This window comes from Ornithorhynchus anatinus, chromosome 16 (genome assembly GCF_004115215.2).
Source record: "Ornithorhynchus anatinus isolate Pmale09 chromosome 16, mOrnAna1.pri.v4, whole genome shotgun sequence".
Classification (NCBI taxonomy): domain Eukaryota; kingdom Metazoa; phylum Chordata; class Mammalia; order Monotremata; family Ornithorhynchidae; genus Ornithorhynchus; species Ornithorhynchus anatinus.
Window position 1 is genome coordinate 62,689 of NC_041743.1, and position 14,396 is coordinate 77,084.

The window sequence follows — 14,396 nt, forward strand, 5'->3', positions numbered from 1 at the left end:
TTCCCTTCCCTTCCCTTCCCTTCCCTTCCCTTCCCCGCCCCTCCCCGCCCCGCTCCGCCCCCCTCATCCAGCCCCCCGCCCCCCGGCCCGCCCCCTCCTCACTGCCGCGAAAGGGAAAGGTGAAGGTCGGAGGGGGCGGAGCGGCGAGGGTAGGAATTGGCCTCCTACCTGCCCGTGTCGGAAGGGAAAAAAACGAGCGGGCTCCCAACCATCAAACCCCGCCCCTCTCTTCCCGCAACGCTACGATCGACGGTGTTCCGCTCGCCCTCCTGGACCCCACCCTTAGGAACCATTCAACAGTCCCGACTCTCTCCCCTGCGACTCTAACCGTCCCCCACTGACCCCGCCCAAACCACCCAACTCCCCTCACCCCTCTCTCCATCCCTAACTGTCCCCCCCGGGGGCCCAAAACAGACCTCCCAACACAACACCCCTCCCTCCCTCCCTCCTTCCCTCCCTCTCTCCCTCTCTCCTCTCTAACCTTGACTCTTCCCCAGCGACCCAGCACAGGCCATTCGACACCCTGACCGTCCCCTCTTCAACCCCGACTCCTTCCAGCGACCCGGCAGGGACCACGAGACGCCCCCGACTCCCTCCTCCCTACCCTTTGACTCTTCCTCGGTGTCCCACCTTGGGTGTCATCCTCTAAGGAACCGTCCTTGGGTGAAAAAATTTCCCAGCATCAGCGTGCTGAGCTGGGGGTTTAAATGACCCATTTCACATTTCTTATTGCGGCCTCATAGCTGTCCTGATTGCTTTCCCTACCGCTGGGTGACACTAATCTGTATTCTCAAACCTAGACCGGGGAAGAATTAGCCATTTCCTGGAGAGTTTTGAAGATTGGTGACGATTTGGCGACACGCGAAGCATAATCAGAAGGCAAGATCGGTCCCCTTCCGCAGAGGGGAAGGTGTGTATGGGTCCGATTTGGTCATTTCCTTGTTAACCCGGGAAGAACGAAAGCCCCAAGAAAGAAAGGAGCATGTCGATGGTCCGTCTGGGGAGGCTGCTCGTCGCCGGCTGGGATGTCTGAAAGACCTCTTCACCCCAGGGGCCGTGCAACCCCATGGCTGCCGCTAGCGAAGCAGCGTGCCGTAAAGGAAAGAGTCAGAGGACCTGCGTTCTAATATTTGTCCGTTGTGTGACCGTGGGCAAGCCACTTAACTTCTCTGTGCCCAGTTCCCTCTTTTGTAAAACTGGGGATTTTTTTTTTATGGTATTTGTCAAGCGCTTGCTATGTGTCAAACACTGTTCTACGCTGTGGGGTAAGTTACAGGTCAATCAGGCTGGACACAGTTCCTGTCCCACAAGGAGCTCACAGTCTAAGTAGGAGGGAGAACGGGTATTGAATCCCCATATTACAGTTGAGGACACTGAGGCCCAGAGAAGTAAAGTGACTTGCTGAAGGTCACACAGCAAGCAATTGGCAGAACCCAGGTGCTCTGACTCCAAGACCTGTGCTCTTTCCTACTGCCTTCTACTTAGGCTGTGGGTCCCGTGTGGGGTGGGGTCTGTGTCTAAACTGCTTATCTTGTTTCTTCCCAAGTGCTTAGTACAGTGCTTGCCACATAGTATGCACTTGGCATACAGTAAGCATTTAACAAGTACAATAATAATGATAGTAATAGGGATTCGGCAGTCATTTATCCCAAATGAGGCTCAGGAAGGGGGATGGGCATCCAGGAGGGACCTGGGTGTGTCCTCCCCAGCCAAGGGGGTCCCCAGCGGATAGCCATTTCCCCTCCTTCCACAGTCCAGCAGTCACCCCCTCCTCAACCCAGGCTGGCCTGTGTCGGGCTCAGAGTCCTGGGGGGCACCCTGACATTCACACCAGCAACACCTCCAGCTCAGGTGGTCCTGGCCTTGCTCTGGGGCCTGACCCCAGGCTTTCCGGAAATTTCTCCCAGGGACAATGAGAACCATCGTGATGATGATGATGGTGATGCCGATAATGGTGATGATGGAATTCATAAAGCTCCTACTGTGTTATGTCTGTTTATTTAAATTGATGCCTGTTTACTTGTTTTGATGTCCGTCTTCCCCCTTCTAGACTGTGAGCCCGTTGTGGGCAGCGATTGCCTCTATTTGTTGCTGAATTATACTTTCCAAGCTCTTAGTACAGTGCTCTGCATACAGTAAGTGCTCAATAAATATGACTGAATGAATAAATGAATGAACCTCGGGGAGGTACAGGATAATCAAATCAGACACAGTCCCTGCTGTACATGAGGCTCGCAGCCTATGAGAGTGGGAGGGAGGTTTTTTATATCCATTTTACAAATGAAGAATCTGAGGCCCAGAGAAGTTAAATGACTGATCCAAGATTGCACAGTACACCGGAGGCAGAGCCAAGGCAAGAACCCCGATTTCTTGGCTGTCAGTCCCGTACACTTTTCATTAGGCAATACTGCCTAGTTCTTTAAAATTCCCTCAACTCTTCCAGGTTTGAGTGCCCTAATATGTCCAAAACAGAACTCCTCATTTCTCCACCCAAATCCTGTCCTACCACTCTCTTTCCCATCACTGTAGACAACACACCATCCTCCCTGACTCACAAGTCTGTAACACTGGCGTTATCCTCAACTATCTTCAATTATCCTCGATTCACCTTGCTCTTTCAAAGCACATATTCAATCTGCCACGAAATCCTGGCAGTTCTACCTTAACAACATCTTCAAACGACACGCTTTCTTCTCCATCCTAACTCCTTCTACGCTGATCCAAGCACTTATTCTAACCCACCCTGACTACTGCATCAGCCTCCTCGTTGACCTCCTTGTCTCCAGTTTCTCTCCATTCCAGCCCACCCCATACTCTGCTGTTCCAATCAGTTTTCTAAAATAAATTCAGTCCACGTCTTCCCCACTTCTCGAGAACCTCCAGTGGTTGCCCTTCCACTTCCGTATGATACAGAAACTCCTAACCATTGACTTTAAAGCTCTCAATCATCTCACCTCCTTCCACCTCAGCTCGATTTACTACACAACACAGTCCACATGCTTCACTCCTCTGATGCCAAACTACTCACCGTACCTTGATCTCATCTATCTCACTGCTGATCCCCTTGCCCACTTCCTCCCTCTGCTCTGGAGCCCCTTCCTCCTTTCATATAGGACAAACAGACTCTTCCTACCTTCAAGGTCTTCTTAAAATCACATCTCTTCCAAGAGACCTTTCCAGACCAAGTCCTCACTTCCCCTACTCCCTCTTTCTTCTGCATCGTTGTGTACTTGGATTTCTACCCTTTAAGCACTTGACAGTCACCCCACCCTCAGCACTTGAGTACATCTCCGTAATTAATTTTAATGTCCATCTCTCCCTCTAGATTGTAAGCTTCTGGTGTGCAGGGAACGTGTCTACCAGCTCTGATGTATCATACAGTGCTCTGAACACAGTAACTGCTCAATAAATACTATTGATGATTGATTGATTGATTCTTGGAGCCAGATGAAGGCAGTGCAGGTGTCACAGACCAAAGTTTTCCCCCTGCTCCACCAGCCCCCGGCCCCCAAAGGGCCAGCACGCTCTATGGAAATGATGTCTGTGTGCTTGCCTCCCTCTTCCTGTAGGAGAAGCAGCTTTTGGTGGAGCGGCCCCTTTGAACCTGCCCCCTTTCAAGCTTCAGAGGGTGTCACCCCCAGTCTGTCCCCCACCCAGGCTTCCAGAGAGGCCGCCTTGTCAGCCGCTCTGCTGGGGAACTGCCAGGCGGAGACACATGGGGACAGGAACAGATTGTGTTGGAAAACAAACCAGCGACAGATGGGGAACCCACTCTGTGCTCCGTGCACTTGAGGTAGTGTCTGGCCACTTAGAGTGGAAAAGAAGAGAGTGTAGGGGATGGAGAAAAATTACAAGCAGGAGAAATGAGGGCTAGGGATCAGATGAGCAGGCTCCCAAAAAAAGGGTTTGCAGCACAGGGAGGTCTGAGGCATAGCCCCAGAAGTCCCGGGGTTGGGCGACATGGCACTGGTAGTCTCGGGACGTGGCATCGGAAGTCCTGGGCTGCAGTACATTCAGTTGTAGTCTTGGCAAAGGTGGGAAATGGGATGGTGATCTTGGTGGGATCTGCAGGGTGGGAACTGGGCCCTCTCTCCCTTGTGCTGCCAGGCCAACATATGGGCACCACTGACATCCTGCTGAGGAAAGTTGAATAATTTTTACTCTGAGTTTTTTACTATTCAATTACAATTAATCAATCGTGGTATTTATTGAGTGCTTACTGTGTATAGAGCACTGTACTAAGTGCTTGGGAGAGTACAACAGAGTTGGTAGACACATTCCCTGCCCACATCGAGCTTACAAGTTTAGAGGAGGGGACAAAAGTTAATATAAGTAATAAGTAATGATAATAACAATGATATTTGTTAAGCACTTACTATGTGCAAAGCACTGTTCCAAGCACTGGGGTAGATACAAGGTGATCAGGTTGGACACAGCCCCTGTTCCACAGGGGGCCTCACGGTCTTAATCCCCATTTTACAGATGAAGTAACTGAGGCCCAGAGAAGTGAAGTGACTTGCCCAAGGTCACACAGCAGACAAGTGGCAGAGCTGGAATTAGAACCCACATCCTCTGACTCCCAAGCAGGTGCTCTTACCACTATGGGGCGGAGGGCACCCAAAGGGTACAGATCCAATTGCATAGATGACATCAAAGGGAGAGGGAGCTGGGAAAAAGTGGAAAACCTCTATCGGGGAAGGCCTCTCCAAAGAGATAATAATGTTAATGTTGGTATTTGTTAAGTGCTTACTATGTGCCAAGCACTGTTCTAAGCGCTGGGGTAGACACAGGGGAATCAGGTTGTCCCACGTGGGGCTCACAGTCTTCATCCCCATTTTACAGTTGAGGGAACTGAGGCACAGAGAAGTGAAGTGACTTGCCCACAGTCACACAGCCGACAAGTGGCAGAGCTGGGATTCGAACTCATGAGCCCTGACTCCAAAGCCCGTGCTCTTTCCACTGAGCCACGCTGCTTCTCAGGGTTTGAAGAGGGAGAGAATGGTGATCTGGTTTATATGGAGCAGAAGGGAACTCCAGACTAGGGGGAAGGGGTCTGCGGCGAGATATGTGAGATTGGGACACAGTGAGCGAGCTGGTGCTAGAGGAGCAGCGTGTGTGGGCTGGGCTGTAGTAGGAGATCAGTGAGGAAAAGTAGGAGGGGGAGAGTTGATTGAGAACTTCAAAGCCGAAGGTAAGAGGAGTTTCTGTTTGATGCGGAGGTGGATGGGAAACCCTGGAGGTCCTGCAGTAGTGGAGAGACATGAACTGAATGGGTTTTTTTAGGCCTACAAATACATCAGTTGTATTGTACTCACCCGAGGCTTAGTACACTGTTCTGCACACGGTAAGCACCCAATAAATATTACTGATTGATTCAGACCCCTGATCACACAGACTCCGTCCTAAACACACTCACACACACACACGTGCACATTTAGTTGTCTGTAGGGGTTTCAAGGAGTTGTTAATACCAGTGAAATTTTATTCTCCTGTGCATGAATGGCTGAAAAGACCAATGACTAACAATCCTTCCCAGTTAATCGATCAGTCAAATACACTGAGTGCCTTCTGAATGTAGAGTCCTCTACTTGGGGGAGCATGGTATAACAGAGTAGGAAGACATAACCTCGGCTCACAGAGAGCTTGCAGTCCAGAGGGAGAGACAGACATTCAAAGCAATTACAGGTGGTACATAAGATACACAAGGGCAGGGAAAGTGTCTCCCAACTCTGTTGTACTTTCCAAGTGTTCAGTACAGTGTTCAGTTTACAGTAAGAGCTCAATAAACGTCACTGACTGACATTCTTATAGTCTACCATTTCCATCGTCTGTAATTTTACATATATGTCTGTCTCCCATTGTAGACTGCAAGTGCTCACGGACAGGGATTTGGACTATCGATTCTATTGTATTGTACTCTCTCAAGGGTTCGGCACCGTCAGCACTCGAAAAACAGCATCGATTGATAGAGCAGGTTGGCATCAGAGAAGTGAAGTGTGTGGGTTGGGTTGTAGTAAGCCTTAAAGCAGTAAGGAGTTCCCGTTTAATATGGAGATGGATGGGTAGCCGCTGAAGGTTCTCGAGGAGAGGGAAGATGTGGACTAAGGAATTTTTTTAGAAAAGTGATCTAGAAAGCTGAGTGAAGTATGGACTGGAGAGGGAAGACACAGGAGGCAGAGAGAGCAGTAAGTAGTCAAGGCTGGATAGGATAAGTTTCTGGATCAGCGTGTTCACAGTTCAGGTAGAGAAGAAGGGACAGTTTACAGGGATGCTGTGGCAATAGAACCAAGATTAGTGACAGACTAAATATCTGGGTTGAATAAGAGAGGTGAGTCAAAGATTATGCCAAGGTTTTACAGCCTTGTGAGGCAGGAGGATAGTGGTGCTGTCTACAGTGATGGAACTTTCTGGGAGAAATAGGGTTTGGGTGGGAAGATGAGGAGTTCTAGTTTGGGAGGTATCAGTGAGATGTCCAAGAAAAGACGTCTTGCAGGCAGGAGGAAATATGAGAATGTAGAAGAGAAAGGTAAGGACTAGGGAGATAGATTTGGGAATCATCTGCCTAGAGGTAGAATCAACTGACCAGGCCTGTCCTTAAAGGACCACCCCTCCCCACCCACCCCCAAGCCCCTCCCCCCGTCCCCGGATACGAGGGCACAGCCAGGGGACTCCTGAACTGTGTGGGGCCTGAAGCCGTGGGAGTGAATGAGTTCTCTAAGGGAGTGGCTGTGGATGGAGAAGAGAAGGGGACCCAGAACTGAGCTCTGGGGGACTCCCACAGTTAAGGGATGGAAGGCCGAGAAGGAGCTGGTGAAAAACATTGAAAAGGAACAGCCAGAGAGAGAGGAGAAAAACCTGGAACAGTGTCAATGAAGCCAAAATTAGGGGGTGTTTCCAGGAGACTGAGGCCGTTGTTGGGCGGGGATTGTCTCTGTTGCCGAACTGTACATTCCAAGCACTCAGTAAGCGCTCAATAAATACGACTGAATGGATGAACGAATGAGAGGGGGTAGTCCACTGGGGCAAAGGCAAGTGAGAGGCTGAGGAGGATTAGGATGGAGTAGAGGTCAATGGATTTGGCTAGAAGGAGGTTACTGGGGACCTTAGGCCAATTTCTATAGAGTGGAGTGAGTGGAAGGCTGATTGCAAGAGCGGTCAAGGGCAGAATTGGAGACGGGCCCTTGAGAAGTTTACAGGCAAGCGGGGTAGACTGACCCAAAATGATAACAAATGCGAGGAAATTGAGACTAGAAGGATAAATATGAAGATGTGTAAATGTTAAGGTGGCACAAAAATGCTGAGGTGGCAGATGGGAGAATAATAATTCATCCTACAGACAGTACGCATTGAAAGATGCACTGCTGCTGCACTGTTGCATTTGCTACCCATGGTGTTTGCTCTGCCTCTTAGATCTGCAGTCTTCTCAACATCTCTGTTTAGGGCAATCTCTGCATTTCTTACTGTTCCAAGTAAAGCTGAGGAACTGCTGCTGCCCCATTATCTACTGCAGGGTCATAGTTTTGGAGGTTTTGCCTCAGGCCTCTTGGAAGTGCTTCAGTTCTTCCTCTTCCCCATCAGAGCTCATGCTGATTGGGCACCCTGCTGCTCTCCACGCTCCTCAAACCCCAAACAGCTAGGGATAGTAATAATTAATTATGGTATTGTTAAGCTCTTACTATGTGCCAAGCACTGAGGTGAGGATGAGGTGACCACCCAGACCACCCCCTAGCCCTCATCTCTCAGCGTGGCTTCGTGGAAACGGCACAGGCTTGGGAGTCGGAGGAGGTGGGTTCTAATCCCACCTCCATTTGTCGGCTGTGTGTCCTGGGACAAGTCACTTCTCTGGGCCTCAGTTACCTCATCTGTAAAATGGGAATTAAGACTGTGAACCCCACGTGGGACAACCTGATGATCCTGTATCTCCCCCAGCGCTTAGAAAAGTTCTTGGTACATAGTAAACGCTTAACAAATACCATTATCATCATCATCATCATCTCTCCGCTCCATTACTGTAGTAGTCTCCTTTCGGACTCCCCGCCTCCAGCCTCTCCTTTCTCCCACTCTCTGCTATACAGCTGACGTGCTGTTTTGGGGGCCTGGGAGTCGGGGGTCTCCCTGACCTATGCACTTGCCAACTGTGTCAGTCAGTCAGTCAGTCAGTCAATCATGTTTATTGAGCAATTACTCTGTGCATATTGCTGTACTAAGTGCTTGGGGGAGTACAATATAACAGACACACTCCCTGCCTACATGGAGCTTACAGTCTAGGGCAGAAGACAGACAGTAATATAAATAAATTGCAGATATGAACATAAATGCCGAGGGGCTGGGTGGAGGGATGAATTGAGCTAATCAGGGTGACAGAGAAGGAGAAGAGGAAAGGAGGGATTAGTCAGAGAAAGCCTCTTGCAGGAGATGTGCCTTCAATGAGCTTTGAAGGGGCGGGTACAGTAATTGTCTATCGGATTTGAGAAGGGAGGGCGTTCCAGGCCAGAGGCAGGATGTGGTCAGCAGTAAGGGAGATGAGAGTAAGGTACAGTGAGGTTAGTATTTAGAGGAGCAAAGTGTACCAGCTGGGTTGCAGAAGGAGAGTAGTGAGGAGAGGTGGGGCAAGGTGATTGAGTGCTTTAAAGCCAATGGTGAGGAGTTTGTGTTTGATGTGGAGATGGATGGGCAGCCACTGGAGTCTCTTGAGGAGTGGGGAAACATGACCGGAATGTTTTTGTAGAAAAACGTTCGGGACAGCAGAGTGAAATACAGGCTAGAGTGGGGAGAGACAGGAGGAGGAGATGTCAGCGAGGAGGCTGATACAGTAATCAAGGTGGGATGGGATAAGTGACTGGATTAACGTGGTAGCAGTTTGGTTGGAGAGGAAAGGGTGGATTTTAACGACGTTGTGAAGGTCGAGCCAACAGGATTTGGTGATGGATTGAATATGTGGGTTGAATGAGAGAGAGGAGCCAAGGATAAAGCCAAGGTTGCGGGCATGTGAGACAGGAAAGATGGTGGGTCCGTTTACAGTGATGGGAAGGTCAGGAGAAGGGCAGGGTTTAGGTGGGAAGATAAGCTCTGTTTTAGACATGTTAAATTTGAGGTGTGAGGTTTGGCAAGTCACTTACCTTCTCTGGACCTCAGTTCTCTCATCGATAAAATGGGCATCAGATGTGGGTTTTCTCCTCCCCTTAGGAAGGGAGCCTCACGCGGGACAGGGACCGTTAACCACATCTGATTATCTTGTATCTATCCCAGTGCCTAGTAGGGCGCTTGGCACATAAAAAATGTTTGGGGAATATTTTATTAATGATTAGGAATAAAACGGTTCCAGGGGCGGTGCTTTTCTTCCTGAAAATATCCAGGGGCCCCATTTCTTCTCCCCCATTGACTAGAGCGGCTGCCTCCCACCTACACGGCAGGCTCCCACACTGCGTGCGCTTCTAATCGCAAACTTCCACCCCACGACGCCCAAACAAACACGAGGACGCTCGCGATTGAGGCCTTTGCAGTTGGGAAAGTTTTCCGGGGGCAAACCTGGAGCTGATGGACTTGGGCGCGGTTGCAGACAGCAAGGCAGTGTGGGCAGGGAATGCGTCGGTTTATTGTTATATCGTGCTCTTCCAAGAACTTAGTACAGTGCTTTGCACACAGTGAAGCGCTCGATAAAAATGACCGAATGAGGGAACAACGAAGCCGGTTATGGGCCTCGGGCGCCACCGTGAGGCTCTTTTGGAGCCTCCGTCTGGATAATAATAATAATAATAATAATAATGTTGGTATTTGTTAAGCGCTTACTAGGTGCCGAGCACTGTTCTAAGCGCTGGGGGAGATAATAATAATAATGTTGGTATTTGTTAAGCGCTTACTATGTGCACAGCACTGTTCTAAGCGCTGGGGTAGACACGGGAATCAGGTTGCTCCACGTGGGGCTCACAGTCTTAATCCCCATTTTACAGATGAGGTAACTGAGGCACAGTGAAGTGACTTGCCCACAGTCACACAGCTGACAAGTGGCAGAGCTGGGATTCGAACTCATGACCTCGGACTCCAAAGCCCATGCTCTTTCCACTGAGCCACGCTGATACAGGGTCATCAGGTGGTCCCACCTGGGGCTCACACACTTTTAATCCCTATCTTACAGATGAGGGAACTGAGGCCCAGAGAAGTGAAGTGACTCGCCCACAGTCACCCAGCTGACAAGTGGCAGAGCCGGGAGTCGAACTCATGACCTCCGACTCCGAAGCCCAGGCTCTTTCCACTGAACCACGCTGCTTCTCCAACTTGGATCCTACTTGGGCTGTGCGGATCGTTGTGGGGAGGGGAGATTCATTCGATAGTATTTATTGAGCGCTTACTATGTGCAGAGCACTGGACTAAGCGCTTGGAATGTCCAATTCGGCAACAGATAGAGACCATCCCTGCCCAATGACGGGCTCACAGTCTAAACGGGGGAGACGGATGGCAGAGCAGAACGGAACAAAACAAAAAGACAACATTATCGAGATAAATAGAATCATGGGGATGTACACCTCATTAAATAAATAAATAGGGTAATAAATAATATATAGAAATGAGCACAGTGCTGAGGGGAAGGGGGAGGAGCAGAGGGTGGAGGGGAGGGGGAGCAGAGGGAAAGGGGGGCTCAGGCTGGGAGATGGGGGGTCGCTGCTTGGAATGAGCGTCTCCCCCGATTAGACTTGTAAGCCCGTCAAAGGGCAGGGACTGTCTCTATTACCGATTTGGACATTCCAAGCGCTTAGTACAGCGCTCTGCACATAGTAAGCGCTCAATAAATACTATTGAATGAATGAATGAATGAATGAATGAATGAAATGAGGACGCAGTTGGGATTGCCCTGGCCCTATCATATAGCTCACGGTAATTGCTTAATAAATACCATCTTTATGATGTCACGCGGCTGCCCAAATTACTCCACAGACCTCAAGTCGGCCCACTGCAAACTGCTGGAAACACGGAGAATCAAGTGACGAGGCCTGTCCTTAGAAGACCACCTCCCTTCCCCCCTCCAAGCCCCGCCCGCCCTGTCCCCGGATACGAGGGCACAGCCAGGGGGCTCCTGAACTGTGTGGGAGCTGAAGGGGGCAAATATTTCGGGGGGCAGAGGGCGGACCTTTAACCCCGTTCCAGCTGCGCAGACTTGGCCCCAACCAGCCTGGCACTCGAGGGTAAAGGGAAAACTCGGCAGCCGGGAAAAGTCCAAGGCAGGAAAGAACCCAGTAACCGCGGATCCCGGGAGACGAGGCCCTGGGAGTCGAGGCAAGAGCAGCCGTCCCGAAGGGATTGTTTATACCATCCGGAGGAGCGGCTGTGAGGCCTCCCATGGCGCGGGCGGACAAGAAACGCGTGTCACTCCCCCGGCGGGGCCTCGGGAAGGTCACACACACCCAGGCATCCGGACGGGGCTCCTGGTGGACTGGCGGACCTGGCAGGGGAGGCTGGACCTTCGATGAGAAGCCGGACCGGAGGGCACCAGCCGGTGCCATTCATTCAATAGTATTTATTGAGCGCTTACTATATGCACAGCACTGTAATAAGCGCTTGGAATGGACAATTCGGCAACAGAGACGATCCCTGCCTATTGACGGGCTTACAGTCTAGTCGGGGGAGACAGACGGACAAAAACAATAGCAATAAATAGAATCGAGCCAGCTGCGGGACTCGGGTTGTCGGGGTTGAGAGTGCGGGACCGGGCCGGCTTGGGGCAGAGAGCGGCCCCCAGGGAAGGTCGCCTGGCACAGGTCCCTTTTCCCCCCTCACGCCCCATCCTGGTTCCCTCCATCCCTGTCCCCATCCCCCCGCCCCAGGGACCCTAGGCCTGCTCAAGTCTGGGGTCCACGACAGTTCGAGGCAGCGGAGAAGCTTCTTCTGCCAGATCCCGGCAATAGTATTTAATAATAATAATAATGTTGGTATTTGTTAAGCGCTTACTATGTGCAGAGCACTGTTCTAAGCGCTGGGGTAAACACAGGGAAATCAGGTTATCCCACGTGGGGCTCACAGTCTTAATCCCCATTTTACAGATGAGGGAACTGAGGCACAGAGAAGTTAAGTGACTTGCCCACAGTCACACAGCTGACAAGTGGCAGAGCTGGGATTCGAGCCCTTAGTGTGTGCAGAGCACTGTACTAGGCGTTTCGGAGAGTAATAATCACGATTATGGTACTCATTAAGCGCCTATTTTCCAAGCACTCTTCGAAGCCCCGGAGTCGATACAAATTAATTGGGTAGAACACAAGTCTCACACTCTAAATCCCCATTGTTTTACAGATGAGGTCACTGAGGCCCAGAGGAGTTAAGTGACTTGCCCAATGGTCACACGGCGGACATGTGGGGAAGCCCGTGACCTTCGGACTCTCAGGCCTGTGCTGTCGCCACAGCTGACAGGTGGCACAGCCGGGATTGGAACCCATGACCTCTGACTCCCAAGCCCGGGCTCTTTCCACTGAGCCACGCTGCTTCTCTTGAATGAAACGAAAATGAAATCTGTCTTTGGGACTCTTCTCCTGAAACGAGAAACTCGGTATCCGCTCCCCAGTACCCGTTTAGCGGCCTCTCATCGTGTGGCCAGGCGTCCCGCTGTCCAGGTCCCGCCCAACTCCTCGCCACCGCAGCGGCCCCGCCCCCCTCCCCCGGCTGCGCTGTGGACGCGCATGCGCATTCCGTGAAACCGGGTGGAGCGGCCCCCGAGGGCTGCCAGCCAATCCCCGCCCACTGCTCCCGCCCAGCTCCAATCACTGGCCGGCGGGGGTCGTAACGGCGCCCAATCAGGCCCCTGCCTCTATACTGACACTACGGACAGCCAATCAAATCGCAAATCCGGGCACTCGCGGCAGGCGGGGCCGTTGCCGCCGCTGCCGATGGGGGGCGCTGGCGGGGCTCTGGCATTGCCGGGCGGGCGGCTCTACCGGCCGCACCGATAGCACGTGCCTGGCCAACGGCCTGATTTTCGGGGATTTCGATTATTGATCCGTTTCCCACTGTGTACAAGAATAATAATAATTATGATGATGGCATTTGTTAAGCGTTTACTATGTGCAAAGCACTATTCTAAGCGCTGGGGAGGATACCCCTTTTCCCTCTGCTCCCTCCCCCTTCCTCCCTTCACCTCTCCTCAGCTGAGCCCCCTTTCCCTCTGCTCCTCCCCCTCCCCCTTCCCCTCCCCTCAGCACTGTGCTCATTTCACTTCTCTGTGCCTCAGTTACCTCATCTGTAAAATGGGGATTAACTGTGAGCCTCACGTGGGACAACCTGATGACCCTGGATCTACCCCAGCGCTTAGAACAGGGCTCTGCACATAGTAAGGGCTTAACAAATACCAACATTAGTATATTTTTATGACCCTATTTATTTTGTTAATGAGGTATCCATCCCCTTCATTCTATTTATCGTGATTACGTTGTCTTGTTTTTGTCCGTCTGTCTCCCCCCATTGGACTGTGAGCCCATCTTTGGGCAGGGATGGTCTCTGTGGCCGAATTGTACATTCCAAGCGCTTAGTACAGTGCTCTGCACATAGTAAGCGCTGAATAAATACTATTGAATGAATGAATACACGGTCATCAGGTTATCCCAACCGTGGGGCCCACAGTCTTCATCACCATTTTATAGTGGAGGGAACTGAGGCACAGAGAAGTGAAGTGATTGGCCCAAAGTCACACAGCTGACAAACGGCGGAGCTGCGATTTGAACCCATGTCCTCCGAGTCTCCAGCCCAGCCTCTTTCCACCGAGCCACGCTGCTTCTCTGCTCTCGATGCCGGTCGTTCACCTCTAGTGCTCTGTGAAATGGCACTCGCGACAGGGGCCCGGCCCAGCACCCTCACACCGCGGGTGCCGACTGACTGACTGAGGGACGAGTGAGGGACCGACTGCCCGCCCCCACCCCACGCAGCTCCAGAACAGGCCCCGGTGGGGACCCCAACGAGGCCCCCATCTTCTATCCAATGAGGGGAGAGGGACCCTAGGGCCGCCAGCTCCCTCAGCACTTCACAGTCCTTCCGGAAACCTTGAGAAATCCCCATTCATCCCCTTCCCCTGCCCTTCCGCCACCCCCGCAGGCTCCCCACCCCGGCCGAGGTTAGCAGTGGCCCCGAGACCGGGGTCCGCGGCCGCCGGCGTCCCAGGGCTCTGGCCTACCTCTACCGGAGCATTGTACCCTGTGGCTATCGGCACAGTGGGCCCTGCAAGGTGTCCACAGCAGCCCAGCCACAGCCTGAGTCACCCCGACCTCCACTCCAAATTCTTCGTACGGCCTGCCTCACTGTGACCCCCCCCCCACCTCCCGTGCCCAGAGCGGACTCCACGGGCGGCCTGAGGAACGTTGACCAAGTGACCGGTCCTGGGCCCGCCTCCGTGAGCCGGATCCGCATCCCTCCCCGTCCCC